Here is a 25,595-nt window from a genome sequence, read left to right as displayed (position 1 = left end):
GGAAATAGACACTCTTGTTCATTTACCGGGGTTCCAGCACAACCGCTTATACCACCATTGTATTGATGACATCTTTTTTGCATGGGTGGGCCCTGCCCAAGATGTGGAAGACGTTTTACTAGCCATGAGTGACAGTATTAGGTTTTTGAAATTTGATAAATCAGGTTCTGGTAATGCTGTTTCCTTTCTTGATACTTGTATTTCTACTGATGCCACCAGCAGGAGTATAGTCTCTAACATTTTCAAAAAGGAAACCTATTGTAACAACTGTTTAGATTTTACCAGCCAACACCCCTTTTAGATGAAAAGAAATGTGTTAACGGGTCAATTCCTTAGACTCTGCAGACTGGTTAGCATGGATACTACTTTTAATGCTGAGATGCACTTGTTGTGTAATCTGTTTTTGCAAAAACAATCCCTAAGACCCCCAAGGATCTTGTGTATAGTGTGGCTTATGACGTGGCTAGAGACAGACACAGTAAATTTCAGCCCATTCTTCACTGTGGTTTTACACCTAAACAAAATAAGACTAGTGCTTTTCCAGGCAGGACACTGAGTTTCCAGATAAATATTTGCAGGGAGATGAAAAGTATCAGAAATGTCATCTCTCACAACTGGAACATTGTTACTAGTTCACAGAATTTACTTGTTAGGGGATTCTCCATTGTTTGCATATAAAAACATTAAAACAATTAGAAATTCACTTGAGAACAGAGATTCTACACTGGTGTTAAATTCTGTTGGAAACATTACTGACCCACATGGCATGTTCGAGTGTGGCAAATGCGTTTGTTGCAAGTTTATTTTCAAAGGGAACTGCTACACTTTTAAACACAATGACTTTAAAGTTATGTTTGCCCATCATTTTGACTGTTCATCCACTAATTTGGTTTGTAATTCTTGTCATTTTTTCTATGTAGGAAAGACTTGCAGGAAGCTGTCAGACAGAATAAATGAACATTGTGGGGCTATCAGAAGTTCTGACTTTCGAAATGTGCTAGATAGGCATTCGCTAACTTGTAATAATTTTGAAAAATTTCTATTTTTAGTATTAGAGCAATTTGAACTGTTTTTTGGAGACTACGCTACTCTTCTGGAGGTTAGGGAACTCAGATGGCAACTTTTGCTGAGAGCAGATTCAGCTCCTGGTTTGAAGGATAATATCAATTTAAAATGTGCTTTGAAATAGTATACATGACTTCACATGACTCGCTTTTCAATAGTTTGCTTTATACTGTACATGGCTTTTCAGGTCACTTCATTACCTTATAATGATAGGTGCATATTTTAAGAAGGATAGGGTTATTTCATTGGCTTTTACTATTTTACTGCTTTATTGCCATATGACAACATGGAGTGTATATTTACTGATTTTCTTTGTACTTTCTTATTTCTGAAGAAGTTTGTACATATTAAAAGAATGAAAGTGCACTCAATTACTGGTTCTGCTGTTGTTGTTGTTTTTTCCTATAGCTGTAGAAGTTTTTTGCCAGTGTAAAGTTCTTTCTTCATTTTGCAGCTTGTATGTTTTATTTGTATATATATATATATATATATATATATATATATATATATATATATATATATATATATATATATATATATATATATATATATATATATATATATATATATATATATATATGTGTGTGTGTGTGACAAAAGGAGGTACTACTAGCATAGCTAGCTGGAATTTTGTAAATGATTATATGTCAATTGTGAATATCAAACTAATTTATACAAGATGCTTGTGTTACAAATGTATTAGAACTGTATGTCTTGTGTATATCAATCTGGCTTGTACAGAAGTTTGTGTTGAAAAGGTATTTGTAAAGTGCTTGTGCTTAAAATGTAACCACAGTGTGCCCTACTGGAAGAAAAAAGAAATGTATATACACTACTGTAACTGTTTACACGTGTATGTTTTGACAGAGAAATTGGAGGGTTAACCTCAGTCCAGCAAACTTTAGAAAAATATCTGAAATTAAATTACTTTATAGGCTAGGCCATAAAGATATTTCCATGCTGCTAGAGACACAAAGTCTGTATTAGGAAGCTTTCTGTATTGTCTTTGGGGTGAACTAATTGTTAGTCTGGAAGCATGCAGGAATACAATTGTTTTATTTTATTTATTTAACATTTGTTGACCGGGAAAGTCCGACTAGGTTCCACAGAGCCTGTTTTCAGTGGAGGCCTGGAGGAAACCCACATGAACACAGGGAGAACATGCAAACTCCACACAGAAGGTACCCCAGCCGATAATCAAATCGGAGAACCTTTTGCTGTGAGGCGACAACGTTAACCGCTGCACCACTGCACCACCCTTTGACTTTATGACTACACTTTATGACTTCCAGCACCTGCCAAAGATCTGAGCAAAAGCCCTTGTCTGGGTATTTTTACAGGTAGATGCTAATTACTACCAGCTGCCAGCAATGGGGGGTTGCATAAGAACTAGAAGCCAGATGACCAAAGATAATGTCATTCTGGAAGCTATCCCAGCAGTAATATTTTAGATATTATTTTGAGAAGTCTCTCAGTGAGGCAGAGCATTCTGTATTCCGTCTTGGATCTGACAACAAGAAGAAACATTCACCACATCATCTGCCTTGCTCTAATGAAGTAAGTTTCTAGAAACAGTATAATTCTTTTAGATTCAGTCAGGGGTATTGTGAAGCTTAGTTTAGATATTTTTCTTTATTTGTTTGAGCCTGTCCTGCAATGTTGTTTTATTTCCTGTGATTACGATGTCACTGTGAATATATACTGAATATTTTCTTGTTCTTTATTATTATTAAATATAATTAAATCTTTCATTGTGGCACGTCTGTGTAGAGATATTTACGTTTTGAGAGTATTTGCATATTTATTTGTGACACTGTGTGGGCCATTCCAATCAGCCTTGCTCTTGGTCAAACTACCATTTATATTAGTATTAATATTACACAGTAAAAGTGGACACCCTTTGTTAATGGCCCTAAAGTAGCTGCTAAGGAGTGACTGGTGGCTGTGGTAACTACCTTAGAGTATGAGCAGAAAGGGGTATAGCTAGTAAACCTGTGCCAACCTTTCCCAGGTGTGTGTGTGTGTGTGTGTGTGTGTGTGTGTGTGTGTGTGTGTGTGTGTTAGCTACTCGGGCAAGGACACAAACCACTGGCTAAACAGAGAGGGTGCTGGAGATCTTGGCTTGGTCACTCAGCTGAGAGCTTAACTCCATAGCTGTGCCAGTGGGGAGTCTTACTGGGGATCTGGACAGAGGGAGAAACCAGCCCCAGACTAAGTGTTGTCTTTGGATGCTCTTAAGGGAAATTGCACTTGATGCAGTGTGTACCTGTTATCCTCTCAGTGAATGTCCCCCACTGTTGCCAGTGGTGAGGATTGAGGCTCCTTGATTACTGGTTGGCAGTGGTGCATCATCACATATTAATTGGTGGCAGTAGTGGGATCACCACATCACATATTGTGATTCAGTGGTATTGATATTGAACTTCTGTAGCCTGTAAACAGTGGTCACTAAAGAAGGTGTTTGTATTCTCATGCAGCCACACAGTAGACATTCAGAGTTTCGTATCACAATAGTTTTATTTATTTTTTGTTAGCTTAGTTAGTCAGGGAGAGCAGGCCAGGATGTCAGCAGAGGAGTATGGCAAGCTGACAAGGAGCCAGTTGGCTATGTGCCAAGCCAAAGGACTAGTGCATGCCAACCTGACTAAAGTGGAAATGATTGCAGCCTTAGTCACAGCTGCATCACAGACCAGCAACCAGGAGGACAACCAGACTGGTCTCAGGGATGTACAGTTCTCAGAAAATGGACAGTTCAACTTTTCTTCAGAAGACTTAGAAATCCATCTGGAGTTAAAAGACTTGAACTAGAGGCCAAACATTTGGAACTAGAATCAGCAGAGAGACTGTGGCAGGAAAAACAAATGGAATTAAAATCAGCAGAGACTGAGACATTTGGAAGCTGAAGCACCAACAGCTTCATCCACCACAAACGAGCTAAGTTGAAGTTGAATACATTTTAATCCAGCAAAAGCAATGGCCAGCTGTATTAAAAACATTATTTATTGTGGAAAAAATAAAAATACTAAGCACTTTCATCTAGATAGTACTGAACTTCATCAGAGTAATGAATGCATCCACAACAGCAATTTATATAGCCCCTAAAACTTCACCCTCATAAACTACTAATTAAAAACAATAATTGAATTGGGGGGAAATTGGGGGGAAATTTTCTTAAAAAAGTAAGTGAAGACACACAGAAAAAAAATACCCAATAAAATATAAAACACTAGATGTTGAACCAATGCATTTTGAAATACTAATACTTCATATAATTCTAATCCATCATTGGTCTTTTTTATTTTACCATCACAATTGTTGGGTTTAAAAATGTATTCCTCATCTACTTAGCTTGTTGGTGGTGGCTGAAGCTGCTGCTGCTTGTCTTCAGTACAAGTGTTTGAGGAGTACTGGACATAATACTGAAAATAACCAGTCAGCAGTATCATCTGTGTTCCTAGACTTATCTAACGTGTTTGACACTGTATCAGACCAACATGTATTCACTCAGCTTAATCCTCCCTTATCTGGTTCTTTAGTTATTTATCAGGAAGGTAACAGCAGTCAAATGACAACAGGACCTCTCTTCCTGTCTTCCAGTTACCATAAATGTCCCTCAGGACTCTGTGCTAGGACCATGTTTCATCAATATTTTTCTAAATAAGCTTTACACTGCCAGAAACCAAGCAAATATAGTACAATGTGTAAATTATTCAGCTTTAATATATACAGAACCCACAATATACAGACTCCAAGAAATCACTGAAATTTCTTTCTCCTTCTGTCTAAACCTGGCTGAAAAATTCAGACTTGCTCCTTAATCCCAATAAAACAAAACTGATGTTTTTCAGCCTGAAAATTATCTCAACCAAAAACTAAAATTGATATAGTACCACATTCTAAATTACTGGGCATTATAATGGATTACAGTCTTAAGTTTGATCAATATATTCTTCAAACAGTTAACAAGACCAACCAGAAAATTGGCTCTCTTTATAGGGTAAACAGTTCATAGGTTCATAGGTTAGTACTAGGCTAACTGTCCTTTTGGGCCATTTGAAGCCTAGCCAGTTACCCCATGTGAGAATCAAACCTTGCACCTTGTGTCTTTAAGGTAAACACCCTAACCACTATGTCATCCTCCCACCCTGTACCTTACAAATGTGTGCAGCAAGCATAAGGTAAGGTGATTGTCAGTCAGTAAAGGAAAATGTATGATATGGGTTATCAAGGAATTGTATCTCATCTCTTAGGTTGGATAATGCTTATACTAAATAAACAAAGGTAAAAGGATCATTATGCAGACAAACTGCTTCTGTTCTCCTGAACTAGCCAGTATTCTAGTTGTAGCACTCAAAACTGTTTCTCTTCCCTTAAACTAGCCAGTCTTCTAGTTTTAGCACTCAAAACTGTTTGCTTGTGCTCAGCACTTGTCCAAGTCTCGCTGCAAGCACTAAATAATCAACAAATTACTGCAGCACTCAACTTTCCTCACTAATCTAGAGGAAAGCAGGTCCCAGGACTTATATTAATAAGCACTAACCAGGCATGTCCAAGGGTCAGCTCCTGGTGTTTTCTCCTGTCCACCTGATGAATCTGGGCATCTTGGGTCAATGTAGCAATTGCCTCATGTACACTGACAACCCTCTCCTCCTACCACCCAACACTACAATCTGTGAGAGATTTACTTATATAGCCAAACTGGAAGCCTTCTCTCCAGCCAAGACTGGACCAGACAGTCAAGAGTAGAAGGTTAATACCACACCGCACTCAACACATAGTCCACCAAAACCTGCACCTCCCAAACCCACACATAGTAACACAAAACACACACCTACATTCATGGAGGTTCTCCATAAAAATCTGCCCAAAACAACAGAGACCTCCAAAGCTGAAATGCAAGCAACCACCCCCCCAACATTACCCAAACAACACATAGCCCACAAAATCAGTGTGTGACTCAAAGTTAGCCCATAAGGCAAAACAATGTACCCAACAGACTAGTCATAGGTGACTCTACAGTCAGGCACACTGACGTCCCTCTCACCAGGTTAAACAAGGAGAAAGTTACTGTCAGCTGCCTGTTGGGTGCCAGGATCCACCATATAATGCATGCACTTGGGTCACTCAACAACAAGTACAAGTATGACTCTGTCATTGTCCATGTTAGAGTGAGTGACCTGAGGCGTACCTCCCTGGACTACATGAAAAGAGACATGGAGGAGCTCTCTGACCAAGTGGCCCAGGCAGGTATAACACTTGCCCTGAGTAGCATCCTGCCATCGGCCAGAAAGATAGCATAGTACAAGGACAAAATGATTGACTTCAACAATTGGCTAAGCTTCTGGTGTCTATCAAAGGGGATCCAGTATCTGTCTGCCTGGGATGATATGATCGACAGGCCACGATGCTTTGCCAGCGATGGTCTGCACATTTCGCCACTGGAATTCCAGATACTGGATAAAACTCTTGCCACCCCCATAGTGCCTTTTTTAGGCTCAGACATCAAACACACCACCATAGTAGACATAACAAAGTGAAATCTAAGGGTAAAGTGAAATCTAAGGGTAATGCTACTCAATGCTAGAAGTCTAAACCTCAAAATGCACACACTCTTGGCTCTCCTTAAGATGGAGAACATTGACATCTGTGCAGTGACAGAGACCTGGTTTAATGCTCCAGAGAACACCCCTGCATTATCATGCTACAATTCTTACCACACCTTTCAGCCACCTAACCTGGACCGAAATACTAAAGGATGAGGGGTGTCCATATTCATAAAGGATATCCACATCTCCAGGCTAGTCGCTCAGCATAATGCCTCCAAAATTATCCAAGTACAATTAACACTGGACAAGACTGCAATTCAGGTTGTTGCGTGTTACAGATCCCCCACCATGCCCCAGGATGCCCACTTCATGTTTCTCGATATACTGGATAATATTAAGATGCAGCCCAATGCCCTAATTTTTCAACTGGGAAAACTACTCATGTACTAACTCATTTGCCCAATGTTTTCTGGAATTCATCAGTTCCAATGCCCTGGACCAGCTTGTCCATACCCCTACCAGGGCTAGCAACACCCTGGAACTGGTCATTACCTATATGGGTAACAGATGCTCCACACCAGAGGTCAACTCCTCGCTGGTCAGGTCCAACTATAAGCTAATCACCCTAGACATCCATGTCCCCCCATTAAGGAAACCACTGTAAAAAATGTCTCCAAAGCCAACTTCATGCTTCTTAAGTCAGAAGTGGCAAACTTCATTACACCCACACAGATGGAAAATATTAGCATGACTGCTGAATCATATACAAATGCACTGTATAAGCACCTACATGAGAGCATGGACCGTTCCATCCCCAACTGAACCAAGATTCTATCCTTCATAAAAAGGAAGCCTATCTGGTGGTCCCCTGCCATAAATAAGCTCTACAACAGAAGGAAGAAACTGTTACAGAAAAGAGCAAAATCCCATGATTGCAGGAACTTCCTGGTCAGCCTCAGCAAGAAGCTGAGATCCGTCATAAAATCCTCCAAAGCTAGTTTAGAAAATAAAATCACCTTGGATTCTAAATACAACCACAAAACCTTCTTCAGCTATGTCAAAAATCTCAGTAGCAACACTCAGATCTGCTCTGAACTAAAGCACAACAGCACTACATTTACCAAACAAACTGATATTGCCAACATCCTGGCAGACAGATTCAGTGCTAACTTCAACCCCCCCCTCACCCCCCCAAAGGACCTATCCCCATACCGGATGATTACAAAGCCAAATCACGGCTGCACAGGTAAAGACCGCACTCCCCAAAGCCAAGAACACAGCATCCTTGGGACCAGATAGCATCCCAGGCTGCATTCTGCTCGAATTACAGAATGAACTGGCACCCCGCCTAAGTACCATGTTTAATCATAGCCTCACTTCTGGCTTTGTGCCTAAGGAATGGCGTACAGTGATGGTTATCCAACTCCACAAGGGGGGTGCCACCACAGACCCTGGGAATTACCGCCCCATTAGCCTGACGAGCCTGGTCTGCAAGGCCATGGAATGCATCATCCTAGAGCTTATAAACAAAGGCATAGGTAACCTCCAAACTCTGGACCCCACTTAGTTTGGGTTTGTAAAAGGTAGATCATGCCTGCCAAACCCGATTGACTTCTTCGAAGCAGTCACTAGAGCCATAAATGAGGGTAAGGTAGTGCACACAGCCTATCTTGACTTCACCAAGGCTTTAGACACAATCCACCACTCTGGTATTATAGATAAACTCACTGGACTTGGCATAAATCCCTATGTCACAAGATGGGTGGCCAACTGGCTCACTGACAGAACCCACACAGTGAAAGTAGCCAACTCCAAATCTGACTTCAGACCAGTGACAAGCGGAGTACCACAGAGTTCGGTCCTGGGGCCTCTCCTGTTCAGTGAAGTCCAGGCCAATACAGCTAATTTCGGGCTAATGAAATTCACAGATGACTGCAAACAAGGAGCCATAATAGATTCACCTAAGGATGTGGACATTCTACAAAGAGGCCTCACTGAGACTGATGCTTGGTGCCAAATTCATGGCCTAAAACTCAATGCCAAGAAGTGCATTGTCATCCTCTTTGGGAAAAATACCATACCCATGAACTTCCACATAAATGGTAGCCTACTAAACACCGAAAATGTGATAAGATACCTTGGGACACAGATGGACAGTAGCCTCACCTTGATAATCACGTTGCCACAGTAGTCAGGAAATCCTTCTATGTAGCACACCATCACATAGGGGTTTTCCTCCAGAAAAAGAGAGGTCATCATTCCTCTCTACTCATCCCTTATTAGACCCATCATAGAGTACAATGCCCCATTTGGCATGTAGCTTGCAAGACATCTGCAACAACTGGAAAGGCCACAGAAATACCTCACTAAGAGGATTACTGGCCTCAAACAGATGCCATATGCCGACCATCTCAAAAACTCCAGCTCTACTCCATCACATATCACCTACTCTGAGATGACCTCTGCCTAACGTATAAAGCCATGTCTAACCCAGACCTGTTGGACATGCTACACTTAAAGAAATCTCAATCTCTCTGTGCCACATGCTCCAGGGACCTAAACCTTGTCACCACAATAAACCGAACATGCTGAAGAGATAGATTCCTGTCCCAGAGACTTCCCCTGCTCTGGAATAGGCTGCCTATTCATGTCAAGGAGTGCTCCTCATTAGCCCTCTTTAAGAGAAATCTTGGCAACTGGATGGGAAATAGGAAATTCACCCTGAGAATCACTGCTGTGGCTCTGCTCGACAAGAGCACAGGAAAATGGTTTTCTTGGGCAGTGGAAGCCAGTGAACCTCGTTGGCTAGGCTTGTATAGGCCCTAGGGCCGATAACCTAGTACTTACTTATGAACCTATGAAATGTAATACATAAAAAGACATTAAAACATACAATACATGCCCCTTTCATTGTTCAGATTAAGCAGGTTACTTCTTCAGTATCTGTTTGATAACCCATTTTAAATTAAATTATCTCAAGACGCATTAAAGCTTTCATCTTCGTAACTCAGTTACTCATTAAGGAAAAGCATTTCAGGTTCTTAACATTGTATCTGTTTAAATAACTCTGATTACACCATGGTGTCAAGGGGAAGGGGTACTTGGCTAAAGGAATGATTTTAATGCATCTTTTGCTCTTAACAGAACCACCCTCTGTAACCACTCCTTTGCTCCAAACAACCTGATTACATATAAATAAGGAACGTTTTGATGCTTCTCATTGTACTCAGCTAGGATCGCTTGTTTGTGTTTCAGTAAAGGATGTTCTATTTGTAACTCAGCTGTAGACTACCTACTATTTTCTATTTGATTATTTTGTAGCACCTATTTTACAGTTATAGTTTACAGTTCAACTTTTATTAAGTGAACTAAGTGCATAACAATTTCGGAAGTGAACATCACACCCTCCACACTGCGAGGTTTCTTCTTGGTTTAAATAAGTATTTACTAGATTTGTTTAAACATGTCCTTCCCACTTATCCATTTGGAACTTTCATTTTCTCTGTGTAGACCTCACTGACTTGTTTTGGCACAGGTGTTTTAACTCACAGAGTTTTCCTGCCTTTGTTATGCACTCTCCTGAATGCAGATATTTTTTATATGTCTAAATAGTTACGTATTTTATTTTATTTATGACTGTTACCATGCTGATTATTCTAATAGCATTTCACTGCTGTTTTGTTATTATTGTGTTTTTCACTTACATATTTTTCATTTTGATAACAGTACTTAGGAAATATGCACTTAAGTAAATTTGAGCTTGAAATATATTGCATTTTAAATTTCAGATGTCTGACCTTGTTCACAGAGAAAATGTTTTATGATATTACTGTGCAGCATTAGATTTATAGATATAAGTAACAACCTGCTCTACAAAATTGACTAATATGTGACACTTATGACTCTTAAAGAATCGGATTGAGTGCTGACACCCTGAAAAAAAAAGACCAAAACAGCAGGACGAGAGTGAGCATCAATCATTGTTCTTCTGTTATAAACTTGTGTTTTGCAGGGGAAATCCACCTGCATCCTCCTCCAAACATATATACCAACTCTGATATCATCATACCTCAGAAAAATAGGAATATTCCAAAATATGACAATCTCGGCCTTGGTATATGCGAGTCGGATTTTTTCAGCCATTTAGTTTCCATATCTCACAAAGCAGGAACTGACATTTCAAATGGCTACTGGTAAATCTATCTGGAAAAAAAAAGTGCTGTTAGAGAGTCCTTACATTCTGAGTCACAGAAAAATATTTATGTCCGCGGAATTACTAGAAGTATTAAGGCTAGTAAATGAACTGCATAGAGATGTGTAATGCCGCAGTGAATGCCAATTACTTTCTTTTCTCAAAGCCTAGTGTAAAAAACATTTCACAGAATGCCACCTCAGTGTAACTGATAATAGTAGGCACCTGGGGCCTGTAAAATCTATTAAAATGTGAAATGTAAAGATCAAAACACAATGTAAAACTAAGCAGCTTGCAGAATTTGCTTGGAGGAAACATATTAGCACTTTGATGCCATATGTCAGCAACACAGCAAAATACAGTTTATCCAAGGGGGGGGGGGTTGCAGTCCAGAGTATTTTTAGAAATCATCTACCCAAATAAAATCTCTGGATGATACTTGAAAAGCCATGCATTTCTTTTATATTGCATGTCCTCTCTGTACCTGATAACCACTAAGCCACCTATCGGTAGTTTGATCTAATTTTTCCCCAGTACAGGGCATCCCCAACATGGTGGGAAAAAAAAAACAACCAGATAGGCCATCATAGAGGCAGCCATGGAGATGGTTTGTACCCTCACTTGCATCTTCTGATGCTTTTAATGATAATGCAGTGAATTTTGATGTGGACACTTGTGTCACCATGAGGGCTACCTATGCTCTCCTGATGTATTTTCCTGTTTTACATATAATCAGATGAAACCAACTGTCATCATCATCCTCTTTCTGGTAAACCCAATGCCACAATCCTTCTTATACCCTTTTTTATTCGCCAGCTTCTACTGGTTGGAGGTAGAAGCTTTGACCAACGATACCCCTCCTTCCCAGGATGTGCAAGTTGGTCAACCACTCACTGCCATCTTCTTCTCTCCCGTCTCCTTCAGCAGCAAAGTCACTACTTGAATGCGGGTCACTGGGTCACAGTCACACCCTTATCCTGGGTCACAGTCATGCCATTATCCCAATGCAGCATGAAAACAAGCCTAATAGTTGTGAATTGTTTAATTAATAACCATGGTAACCATTTGTTACTTGTTAATGTGAGTCCATGAATGCACAGACTGAATGATGCAAGATGCAGACTTAATGTATATTAGGTCTGAGATTGCCATTTCTTGGAACATTCCCTTCCTATCTCTGTGAGGTATGGAAATCTTGGAGATGGTATATTAAATGTTTTGGGGGTGGGAGGAGTTTTACCCCCACATTATGGAATGCAGAGAGTTATTCCCTTTCAAAAAGCAAGTTCAGTTGAGAACAGTGGGGTTCGACATATGTTATTCTGCTGTATTTTTACACTTTTTTTTGTAATACCAGGACCTGCACATTTGAACCTCAGAATTACAATAGGGAACCTGTTATAGCACATTTATTGAAGAATGCCAAGAGTCAACGTATAGTTACAGTGAATGATGGGATGTCCTTCTTAAGGTCTGGTGCTATACAGTGATGTCAGTCATGGTGGCATGGTACATCTCAGTGTAGTGATATGGTGCATTCCAGTCCAGTCATGGTTATATGGTAAATCAACTCCATTCATGAAAATAAGGTACATCCCTGTCCAGTCAGGGTGGTATGGTACATTCCATTTCAGTCACTGTGATATGGCATATCTCACTGCAGTCATGGTGATATGGTACATTCCACTGTAGTCAAGGTAATATGGTACATGTAAGATCAGAAAGGGTAATATGGTACATTCAAGTCTAGTCCAGTTAGAGTGATATTATATATTCTGAGCTAGTAACCACACCTGGAACACACATAAATTCCAAAAACTCAGGGTGGAAAGTCCAGAACCACAATACTTAAAAGTAAAAAGGCTTTATTTAAAAAAAAAGATAATCACTTTCATCCTAAACATAAACAGACTTCTTTAGAGAGAGTAACAATGACAAAGTGTCACAATTTAAAATTTCATAAAAGCCAATCACCCTATATGAGTAACCAAAAAAACAAACTTCAATAAACTAACAACAGAAAAATATATTCAATTTGACTGGATGAATTGTTTGTATTAATGTTATTTTTAATGGCAGACTGTAATTCTGATGAAGTCTTCATGTTTGTCAGATGAAAGCGCTCAGTCTGTGGTTCTATTAATTTAAAATTTGTTGAAGTGTGTTGAAGTTCATTGTGGAATGTCCATTCCACATTTTGTTTTTTATTTTTATCCTGTATGAGTGTTTAACCCCTGTCCACTCAAACTCCTGCAACAATATTTACTTTTCTTTTAGCAAATAAAATATCCTACAACTTAAACATTGTGTATATATATATATATATATATATATATATATATATATATATATATATATATATATATATATAGATAAAATAAGTATACAAAACATTAACAACTTTGTATAAAATGCTGACTCAAAAAACATGCTAAAAACTTAATAATGAAGTTGATTGCTATCTTCATAAATCAGTATACCCTAAGCTCAAACACATCGGATATAGATATAAAATGATTCATACCAGGTGACGCATTAGCTTTCAATGTCAGCTGCCAAACTAACTCCTTATACTCCAGCTGCATTTCACTGTTACCACCTCTTTCATCATAGGGTGCTCTATCAGTACTGAATAATACAACACCTAAAGAAGTTTTTTTGGGGAGTTCGCATTTGAGGAGACTGGAGAGGATAGCCAGTCAGTGCGCCTCCTATTATTACCCTCAGAGGAATTAAAATCACAGAAAGAACCAAGGCAATGGTCATGGAAGAGGCATGAGAGGAATTACAATCACAGAAAGAATCATGGGAATGGTCATGGCAGAGGCAGCAGGAGATAACCAAAGACACAGGTTACGTTATCGAATCAGTGTCAGGTAACTAAGTGGGTAAGGAATTTAAGGTATGTAACTTTCTGTTATTATACCAGTGGGTGCTTTTCTGCTATTTAAAAAGGCTTCACTTTTGAATCATGTTCGAGATTAAATTTGGTGAGTGCACTTATTCAGCTCAGCCTATTTGCAAGAACATTGAACTTGACTTTATATTCTTTTTTTCTAATATTTGGAATTGTCATCTAACGCCATTTAAAAGGTAAAGCAATTTTGTTCCTCCACCACATCCTGTTGTCCTAGTTTTTGAGAACCTTTGTGAAGACCAGTTTAGGTGGTTACACACATGAAAATCTTGTATCCAGGATAACGTATCATGGCAAGAGAGGCAAGTCCTAGACTGTTTGACTGGGAACAGAGATATAAGAGCGATGAAACTGGCAACAGGGTGCAGTAGTCCATTGTGGAGCAGACTGACTATTAACTTAAGATGGCTTCCCTTTTGTCTGATGTAGCTACTTACGTGAGGGCTTCCAAAAATAAAGTTAATATAGGCCAGAGCATGATCCTTCTTTGTATTTTTCTGAATCAGCATTTTATACAAAGTTTTTAATGTTTCATATGCTTATTATAAATGAAATGTTTGGATATAATGGATGAGTAAGCAGGAACACACTGAAAGAGATGAAATGGGTGATGGCTCTGTCTCAAAACCTGTTTTACTTCCATCACATCAACCTCGTCCCACCAAGCATTATTGTTATTAAAATCAGATACTGTTAGCTACCCAATTTCTCTAGCAGTTACATCTGAAGAGTATGTAAAGAACACAACAGAAGGAGTGGTGTGAAAGAAATACAGAACCTGGGAAGAGGACATTGGTGTGCAAAGGGACAGCAGTACCAGCATGTTTGCAAAGGAACTACTTCTGTCTTAATATAAGAAACAGATCCACACAGAGTAAATGCTCCCAGCAAGCAGCTATAAATAACAATACCAATAATGAAAATCACTAGGAGCAAAGCAGAGGAAGGCTGGGTCAGTTCTATCCAAACTTGCATAAACCCAATGGATGTAGAAACGATTCAAACTTAGTCCATAGAATCCAATAAAAGATATTTATTACGTGCACATACAGTAGTTGGTTAGCGCTTTCGCTTACAGCTTCATCAGACCAACTATGACTCCCACAACAGTGGTTAAATACAAGTAATGGCGGGAAACAATCACAAACATTTAAAGGCATATTCTAACATCTGACAAATATACTGCAGAAATTTATTGGAAACATATATATTATAAAATGTTACTAATCATCATATGGTTCAAACGCCCTTCTCATAGAATAGTTTATATATTGTCTTATAACTTAAATACATTGAAACATTAAAACCTTAATGACTATATAGGAGGCATCAAGAAGTTATACAAAATTGCCCTATAATAAAACATATCTAAGCAGTAGAACAATTGTTTAAAATCTAACATACTAATAAAACAACATACAAAAATACGTATATAGAGCCATAAATGGCAGCCAGATCACTCATCATCAGCTGACATAATATTAACCATGTAGAAACCAAGTGTAGTTCTATGTCCCTGCACTACAGAATAAATGCATAGACATGTGTCTTACAACTAAACACAGAAGATGTTCTTGCATATCTCCATATACTAGGTTCCTGGTTGAATTAACAAATCATGGCCCTATAACTTAATACCACAACAAAAATATATAAAACATAAGAAATATATAAAAATAAATATGTGGCAGATATGTATAAAACAAACATATAAAGGACTTAAATAATCAAACTTTTAGTCTCCTCATTTTTAAAAATGGTTTTATCGGTACCTTACCATTCAAACCAGGTAAAACATCAGCCCTAAACTTAATTATCCAACTACTTTCTTTGGACTCAGTCAAATTACAAACATCACCACCTCTCTGCATGTCAAATAACTTCTCCAATATCCTGAACCTGAAGGTGTGTGTTGGATCTGTCTCAACCACATGCTTGGCCAATGCATTGCGTAAACACCCCTTCCTGATGTGGTAAACGTGTTCCTGCATTCTATCCCTGAGGCACCTATTGGTTTTCCCAACATAGAATGCGGGACACGCAACACAAGTGGCCAAGTACACCACATTTGTAGACATACAATCACCTCCGGTTCTCATTCTAAAATCACCATACCCATCGGGGTGGACAAAAATGAGTCTTAAAAAGATGTTATGTTATCCTAAGCCTTCAAGAGATGTAGGTCAGAATAATAGCCACCACACATCTCCGTGTGGTCATTGTAATTTCTGTTCCTATATTGAATCTAGTGCGATTTTTGTCCACCCCAATGGGTATGGTGATTTTAGAATGAGAACCGGAGTCCCGCATTCTATGTTGGGAAAACCAATAGGTGCCTCAGGGATAGAATGCGGGAACACGTTTACCACATCAGGAAGGGGTGTTTACGCAATGCATTGGTCAAGCATGTGGTTGAGACAGATCCAACACACACCTTCAGGTTCAGGATATTGGAGAAGTTATTTGACACGCAGAGAGGTGGTGATGTTTGTAATTTGACTGAGTCCAAAGAAAGTAGTTGGATAATTAAGTTTAGGGCTGATGTTTTACCTGGTTTGAATGGTAAGGTACCGATAAAACCATTTTTAAAAATGAGGAGACTAAAAGTTTGATTATTTAAGTCCTTTATATGTTTTTGTTTTTTATACATATCTGCCACATATTTATTTTTATATATTTCTTATGTTTTATATATTTTTTGTTGTGGTATTAAGTTATAGGGGCCATGATTTGGTTAATTCAACCAGGAACCTAGTATATGGAGATATGCAAGAACATCTTCTGTGTTTAGTTGTAAGACACATGTCTATGCATTTATTCTGTAGTGCAGGGACATAGAACTACACTTGGTTTCTACATGGTTAATATTATGTCAGCTGATGATGAGTGATCTGGCTGCCATTTATGGCTCTATATACGTATTTTTGTATGTTGTTTTATTAGTATGTTAGATTTTAAACAATTGTTCTACTGCTTAGATATGTTTTATTATAGGGCAATTTTGTATAACTTCTTGATGCCTCCTATATAGTCATTAAGGTTTTAATGTTTCAATGTATTTAAGTTATAAGACAATATATAAACTATTCTATGAGAAGGGCGTTTGAACCATATGATGATTAGTAACATTTTATAATATATATGTTTCCAATAAATTTCTGCAGTATATTTGTCAGATGTTAGAATATGCCTTTAAATGTTTGTGATTGTTTCCCGCCATTACTTGTATTTAACCACTGTTGTGGGAGTCATAGTTGGTCTGATGAAGCTGTAAGCGAAAGCGCTAACCAACTACTGTATGTGCACGTAATAAATATCTTTTATTGGATTCTATGGACTAAGTTTGAATCGTTTCTACATCCATTGGGTTTATGCAAGTTTGGATAGAACTGACCCAGCCTTCCTCTGCTTTGCTTCTAGTGATTTTCATTATTGGTATTGTTATTTACTTCTGTCTTAATGTTTAGATAAACATGAAGAGCAGAGAAGGAGATTCCAGTTTGCAGAGATGCATTTATGTGTTGGAAATAACCACACACAAGTATTCATAAATCATCTTTAACAGAAAAGGACAATGCAGCTAGGAATTCATGTTATGGACAGGATCTGGTCATTTATAAAGAGGAATTATTAACAACTACTGAAAAACATTCACATGCTTGCATTGCAAGTCTGAATTTTTATACACAGCCACAACAGTTGTATTATATGATTCTATAAATTAACACACACACACACACACACACACACACACACACACACACACACACACACACACACACACACACACACTCACACACATATATATGCATGTATATAACTCTTCTCTGGTAACAAGTGAATTAAAATCTATGCATCAGTAAATATACTTATCTCTTATTAAGTGAAGGTTTAAGGATGGCACCCAAATATTCAAAACAAGGGATAGGTCTTTCAAAATGATTTAATTTGTGGCCAACCTTCTTACGTATCTACCTATATACATACAAAGCTACATACCTGCCTACCTCCATACCAACATACCTACCTACCTACATACATAAATATCTACCTATGTACATGCATATAAACATGCATATCTATATACCTACCTACATACCTACCTACCTACATACATACCTGCACACCTATGTACATACATATATACATGCATATCTACTTACCTACATACATATATACATACATACCTACCTATATAGATATTTACATACATACCTACATACCTATCTGTTTACATATATATACATATGTACCTATATGCCTGCCTATGCATATCCGCATATATATATATATATATATATATATATATATATATATATATATATAGAGAGAGAGAGAGATAGATATATCCCAAAAGATCACACATGCCATCTTGCCATACATCACTTACACATATGACTAAACTCTCTCCCAATAGGCATTGTACTGAAGCCCTTAGCAGCTTCACTAAATCAACCATAATATTTTGTATCCATGGGTTTAAGGCGCTGATATGTTATATGATCATGATGCTATGCTTAAGGTAGCATTGTATACATAATATCATATGTAACAGAGTTTGGGTGATGCATGGTACCTGAGTTGATATGTTATATGATGATGATGCTATGCTTAAGGTAGCATTATATACATAATATCATAAGTAACAGAATTATAATGAAGCATGGTACCTGAGCTGATATCCATTATGATGATGTTATGGTTGAGGCAGCATTATATACATAATATCATATGTAACAGAGGTTTAGTGATGCATGGTACCTGAGCTGATATTTTATATGATGATATTATGCTTGAGGTAGTATTATATACATAGTATAATATGTAACAGAGTTATAATGATGAATGGTACCTGAGATGATATCTTATTTGATGATGTTATGCTTGAGGTAGCATTATATACATACTGTCATATGTAACAGAGTTATAGTTATGCAGGACATGAAGTACATGTAAGGGGTGGCACAGTACACTTTACTGATATGTTCTACGATGCTGACGTGAGGTCTGTGGCACAATAGCATGCAGAACAGTAGCACCATACATGAGGTGGTACAGTACATGTAAGCAGTGCTATAAATGCTGCAGCTTGGCCAGTAGTAATGGCATGGAACAAGGGGTGGCACAATGCATGAGAGCATCATGTTAGACAGCTGGCAGAGTGTACAAAAGTTGCATTTTACATAAATTTGGCATGATAAATGATATTAGTATGTTACATGGATGTAGAATAACTCCTGACCAAGCACATTACTTGACTGATGTATGGCAAATAACAATGGCATTATATTAAAAGGTGTAGGATATATCTTTCAGTACATGAGATAGATGATATGACAAATGATAATGGCATGGTACATGACTGCGGCTTGGTGCATTACAGTAGTATGTTATTTGAGTGAAAAATAGTTCATGACAGATCACATTACATGACTAAGCATTGGCATTATGTTAAAATCTACAGCACATAATTTGCTGTGCATAAGATGACATGATACATGACAGTAACATGGTACATGGCTGTTGCTTGGTGCATTACAGTACCATGTTATATTGATGTAGAATGGATCATGACAGAGCATATTTCATGACCATGGCATGATAAATATTGCTATCATATTAAAAGAGTACAGAATATATTATTGTACATGAGGTGACATGATAGATGACAGTAACATGGTTCATGGCGTAGCACATTTTATGACTGAGGCATGGTAAATAACGACATTATATTATACTGTGCAGTGCGTGATATCTTGCATTACATGAGATTACATAACAAATGATAGAAGCATAATACACGACTGTGATATGACAAAGGACTATACCTCCCAACCTGCAGACATTTAAAACAGGTATGTGGAGGCTTTGAGAAAGTAGCTACATCTAGAGAGTATGGAATTTTCATATATATAATTACATATAACTCCTGTGAGTTATACTATGATGCAGGGTATATATATATATATATATATATATATATATATATATATATATATATATATATATATATATATATATATATATATATATATATGTATATTTATGTATATGGGTCTACTTTACAAGACCGAATTACCATATAACCGACTTTCAGAAGACCGTGACCAAAAAACTGAAGTTTTACGTGAGTGAAACTTCACAATACTGACATTCAGAAGACTGAAAGTTTTGAATGCCGACCTGAGAATGCTAACCTGAGCAGAACAGATATCTACTCATTTCCACACTGTAGTTTCTTTAATTTGCAGGGGGTTTGGGGGGGCAGGGGGCACACCCCCCCTGCAAAAATGTAAAACTTGGAATTAAATAGCTGTTGTTATTGAATTTAAGAATTTGTACTGAATATTCATGATGGACAGGTTGGACTATTGTAGTTTAATGTTGCTATGGGGTAAGTTTTTAGTGTCATAATGTGGTTGAGTGGGAGGAAGTAGGGATTTTTTGTTGAAGTGTTGCACATTTATACACTTTTATATTTCATAATATTTGAAGAACATTGTTTTTTCTAAGTGTTGCACATTTGGATTGGTGTTTTATAATCCTTTGTTGCGGAGGAGCATTAAGGTTGCTACGGTCATGGAAAGAGGTCGCACATCTGCGTGTTTTGTATGTGTTTTATGTCTGTCAGTTATTTGCATTATGATAAAATGAAAGTCAGCTATATGACATGTCAGGATTTTGAAATGGCATTTTAGTCTCAGTCTTCTGAAAATCGGTGATACGGTAATTCGGTCTTGTAAAGTAGACCCATATAGATATAGATATGTCTATATAGTATCATATATTTATTGTGAGATAACATTATTTGCTCAGAGCCTTTGCTGCACTTAGGAATGGAATAAAACGTTTAGACTATTACTTGTGATTCAATCACAGCTATGCTAATCTGCTCACAATACAAAGCATACCTTCTCTGTAAACAGCAATGGAACAAGTACAGATAGAGTGGCTTGCACAAGAGTATAGTACTACAGTACTCAAAAGCAAGATAATTGCATACTTCAGACATTACTTTAAGCATGCTACTCATCTGATTCAAATACTTTCTGCCATCTGTTTGCCTTTCACATGATGACGTTTGTATATAAAGTAGAGCAATATATTCCCTAATGAGCTGGCCACGGTGGTGCAGCAGTTAGTGTTGTCACCTTACAGTAAGAGGCTTTCCGTTTCGATTCTCGGCTGGAGCACCTTCTGTGCGGAGTCTGCATGTCCTCCCTGTGATCAACTAAACTTTAAAAAGACATGCAGGTAGGTGTGTGAGTGCGTGTGTGCCTTCTCTGAACTTTACTCTGTAAAAAATCTACTGCCAATCATAAGTGGAGCGGTGATCTACTGTGGTGACACCTAACCATGAAAAGCTGAAAGACTTTTAATATATTCCCTAATGACACCTGAAAAAAGTCACAGCCTTCAAATGTCTTCACTATTTCCTAAACGTTTGTATGTAACAGCTAAATCCAAAACTTTTATAAATGGTCTGATACTCCGGTTACAATCTCTACAAGAGAAAGCACATTTCTTAATACGATAGTTTTTAAAATGTTTAGCTTAATTAACACAATATGAAATTATTATGCCCTTAACATCATAGAATTTTGACTCATTGTTTCTATCACTGGTCTTGCTAACACAAAAGTTTGTGTGTACCACAGTTTATTAAACTTGCTGTCTTTTTTTCAAACCATAAAAATTACAGTCCATATATAGATCCCCCACTAGCAGATTCACTTGAAACATTATGTTAGGAGCTACTAGTCCAATAAATAAGTAAAAGGAGAAGCTGTCCAGGAATAATGGCAAAAGGGACAAGACAGCTAATAGGTCATGGTAAGCAACAAAAAGTAATCCCTCACCTCATAAAAAGTGCGCTAAAAAAATAATCCCTCACCTCATAAAAAGTGCGCTACAAAAACTAATCCCTCACCTCATAAAAAGTGTGCAACAAAAACTAATCCCTCACCTCATAAAAAGTGGGCTACAAAAAGTAATCCCTCACCTCATAAAAAGTGGGCTACAAAAAGTAATCCCTCACCTCATAAAAAGTGTGCTACAAAAATAATCCCTCACCTCATAAAAAGTGGGCTACAAAAACTAATCCCTCACCTCATAAAAAGTGGGCTACAAAAATAATCCCTCACCTCATAAAAAGTGCGCTACAAAAATAATCCCTCACTTCATAAAAAGTGTGCTACAAAAAATAATCCCTCACCTCATAAAAAGTGCGCTACAAAAATAATCCCTCACTTCATAAAAAGTGTGCTACAAAAAATAATCCCTCACCTCATAAAAAGTGCGCTACAAAAATAATCCCTCACTTCATAAAAAGTGTGCTACAAAAAATAATCCCTCACCTCATAAAAAGTGGGCTACAAAAACTAATCCCTCACCTCATAAAAAGGGGGCTACAAAAACTAATCTCTCACCTCATAAAAAGTGCGCTAAAAAAATAATCCCTCACCTCATAAAAAGTGCGCTAAAAAAATAATCCTTCACCTTACAAAACATGCGCTAGAAAAAGAATCCTTCACCTCACCAAAAGTGTGCTACAAAAATAATCCCTCACCTCATAAAAAGTGGGCTACAAAAACTAATTCCTCACCTCATAAAAAGTGGGCTACAAAAAATAATCCTTCACTTCACAAAAATGCGCTACAAAAATAATCCCTCACCTCACAAAAAGTGTGCTACAAAAATAATCCCTCACCTCATAAAAAGTGCGCTACAAAAATAATCCCTCACTTCATAAAAAGTGTGCTACAAAAAATAATCCCTCACCTCATAAAAAGTGGGCTACAAAAATAATCCCTCGCCTGATAAAAAGTGTGCTACAAAAATAATCCCTCACCACATAAAAAAATGCGCAACAAAAAAGTGTGGTACAAAAATAATCCCTCACCTCATAAAAAGTGTGCTACAAAATGGTAATATGAGAAACTAAACAAACAAACAGCAGAATGTGAGAAAGGAATTAGTACTTTGACAAAATACTTATTCAGAGATACTGGCAGATACATTGAAATGACTGCAATTACAGTTAGCTAACTAAGCAAAGTGAAAAGTTCAGAAGTACATAAAACAAATTGTGTAAAGCAATAACAAAGGGGAATTGAGGAAACAAAAGGTAAACCTAATGGCTTTGCTGGATGTAGGTGACTAAGAAGACATACCCTCCTAGTCACAAGTTGTGTACAAAGGAAACTACATATATATATATACAGGCAAACTCTGTTATACATTCAAGAAATTCAGGTTGTGAGATGAAAGATTATACGACTAGGCCTCAGGTTTTACTTGGGCAGGGAAGTGTGTCAGCGCAGGTACCATGCATCACTATAACTCTGTTACATATGATATTATGTATATAATGCTACTTCAAGCATAGCATCATCATCATATAACATATCAACTCAGGTACCATGCATCACTATAACTCTGTTACATATGATATTATGTATATAATGCTACCGTAAGCATAACAACATCATCATATAACATATCAGCTCAGGTACCATGCATCACTATAACTCTGTTACATATGATACTGTGTATATGATGCTACCTCAAACATAACATCATCATATAACACATTAGCCCATGTACCATGCATCACTATAACTCTGTTACATATGATATTATGTATATAATGCTACCTCAAGCACAACATCATCATATAACATATCAGCCCATGTGCCGTGCATCACTATAACTCTGTTACATATGATACTATGTATATAATGCTACCTCAAACATAACATCATCATATAACATATCAGCCCATGCACGATGCATCACTATAACTCTGTTACATATGATACTATGTATATAATGCTATCTCAAACATAACATCATCATATAACATATCAGCCCATGTACAACGTATCACTATAACTCTGTTACATATGATATTATGTATATAATGCTACCTCAAACATAACATCATCATATAACATATCAGCCCATGTACCATGCATCACTATAACTCTGTTGCATATGATATTATGTATATAATGCTACCTCAAACATAACATCATCATATAACATATCAACCCATGTACCATGCATCATAACTCTGTTGCATATGATATTATGTATATAATGCTACCTCAAGCATAACATCATCATCATATAATATATCAGCTCAGGTACCATGCAGCCATCATTGTATAACTGATTCTGAAAAGGTGACTTTACACAGTGCTTATAAAACACCACTGTAGAAAAAAATGTTCAAATTATGTTGCATAGGTTATGGGATGATGATCTTTAATAATTTCTATCAAAAGCTGATCAAACTGTTTCAGCTTAAGCAGGTTTTTTTACCAGCTTAATGACAACCTTGTAGATGATAATTTCTCATTTGCATTTCTTTCTTTCTTTGGTAAATTTGATATAACCACCCAGGTCACTTATGAAAATACCTAAAGTCTGCCTGTCAATGTCACTCAATTTCCACTTGCAACAAAGAAATAACCATTATTAGCACTGCTTAAAAAGTCTATGTTACTGACAGAGAGACGTACTCCCCAGAGTCTGCAGCCCTCCAATGAATTGATTTTAATTAGTTTCTGAGTATTCAGGAAGGAAAAAAAGCAAGAGGCAAAAGAAAACAGATTAAGAAAAGAGGATATTTTATAGTTTCACACAATAGAAGTTTCTAATGATCCAGTAAAATTCTTATGAATGAATCTCTGGTCTCCCTGACTGACCCTAGCTATCTACAACCAGAAGGGCTTGGTTGGCTGTGGTAAAGATTCTTTAAATCCCTGAGAAACGGACAGACTGGATAGAATTTCATCTTTACTTACAACAGCTGCAGAGCCCAGCCTCCCCCCCAACCGTCTGAAAATACATACTGCGTAGTGATAACTGTATCACTTTATTTTCTTGCTTTAGGGGTAGTTGAAAAAATTACCTTGTTTTAAGTGCACTGGCCTGATGCAGTGTGCATGTCCACTCCTGTATTTATTCAGTAATGCATTCTGCTGTTGTATTCTCTGTCCCTACTTACATCTGAACTTCGATCAACAACACTCTTTTCAGGACAGCTACGTGACTAAAGTCACAGCAAACAGCCGGCATTATGCCCTGGCAGTCCTGTCTGTGGCCTTTTCCAGCTCGTTGTTAGTAATAAGACTATGTGATCACTCCCTGCAGCTGCAATACCACAGCTGAGGTGATCAAATAAAAGAGAAGGCTGCTGATCTGTAAAGGTCAGACCATGGAACAAGAGGCAAGTGTCCAGAAAAAAAAATTTAGAGGACACTGTTTTTTCAGTACTTTGACCAAATGTAGTTCTGTTTCAGTTTAAGAAAATAACATGTTGGACCACTCTGTTTCAGATAATATGCATAAGCAGATACATGTTTGTTTTTCTCTTAATGACTGTGAGAGTTGCAATTATGCTAAGAAAGTAATCCAGTGGTTTTACTCAGGAAAAAATAATTATAAAAATAAGGTAGTCCAACAGATAAATGGTGTCCAGGCTTGTGCCATAAGTGTTGGAACAGAGTGTTGTATGTCCATACCAACTACTGACACTGGGAATCTTTCTTTACAACTTGAAACCATACTTGTTCAAACAAATGCACAATGTGTTTTTTTTTTTTATTATTATTATTCAGTTCACATTCCAAGTTATTTAAATTTGTAAAAATGTATAGATATGATCAAGATAATAGACATTTTATTTATTTATTTATTTATTTACATTTGTTGACCGAGAGTGTCCGACTGGACGTAGGTCCATTTTCAGTGGAGGCCCGGGGAGAAAAGCTCCACAGTTAAAATACAGTAGTTACATTGGATTACATAGCAATTAACAAATTAATTACAGACATATTTACAGATGAAGAATATAGTACATCAGTAG

This window comes from Protopterus annectens, chromosome 15.part0, assembly GCF_019279795.1.
Source record: "Protopterus annectens isolate FY-2018-M chromosome 15.part0, PAN1.0, whole genome shotgun sequence".
NCBI lineage: Eukaryota > Metazoa > Chordata > Ceratodontiformes > Protopteridae > Protopterus > Protopterus annectens.
Note: the sequence above shows the minus strand (reverse complement) of the source record.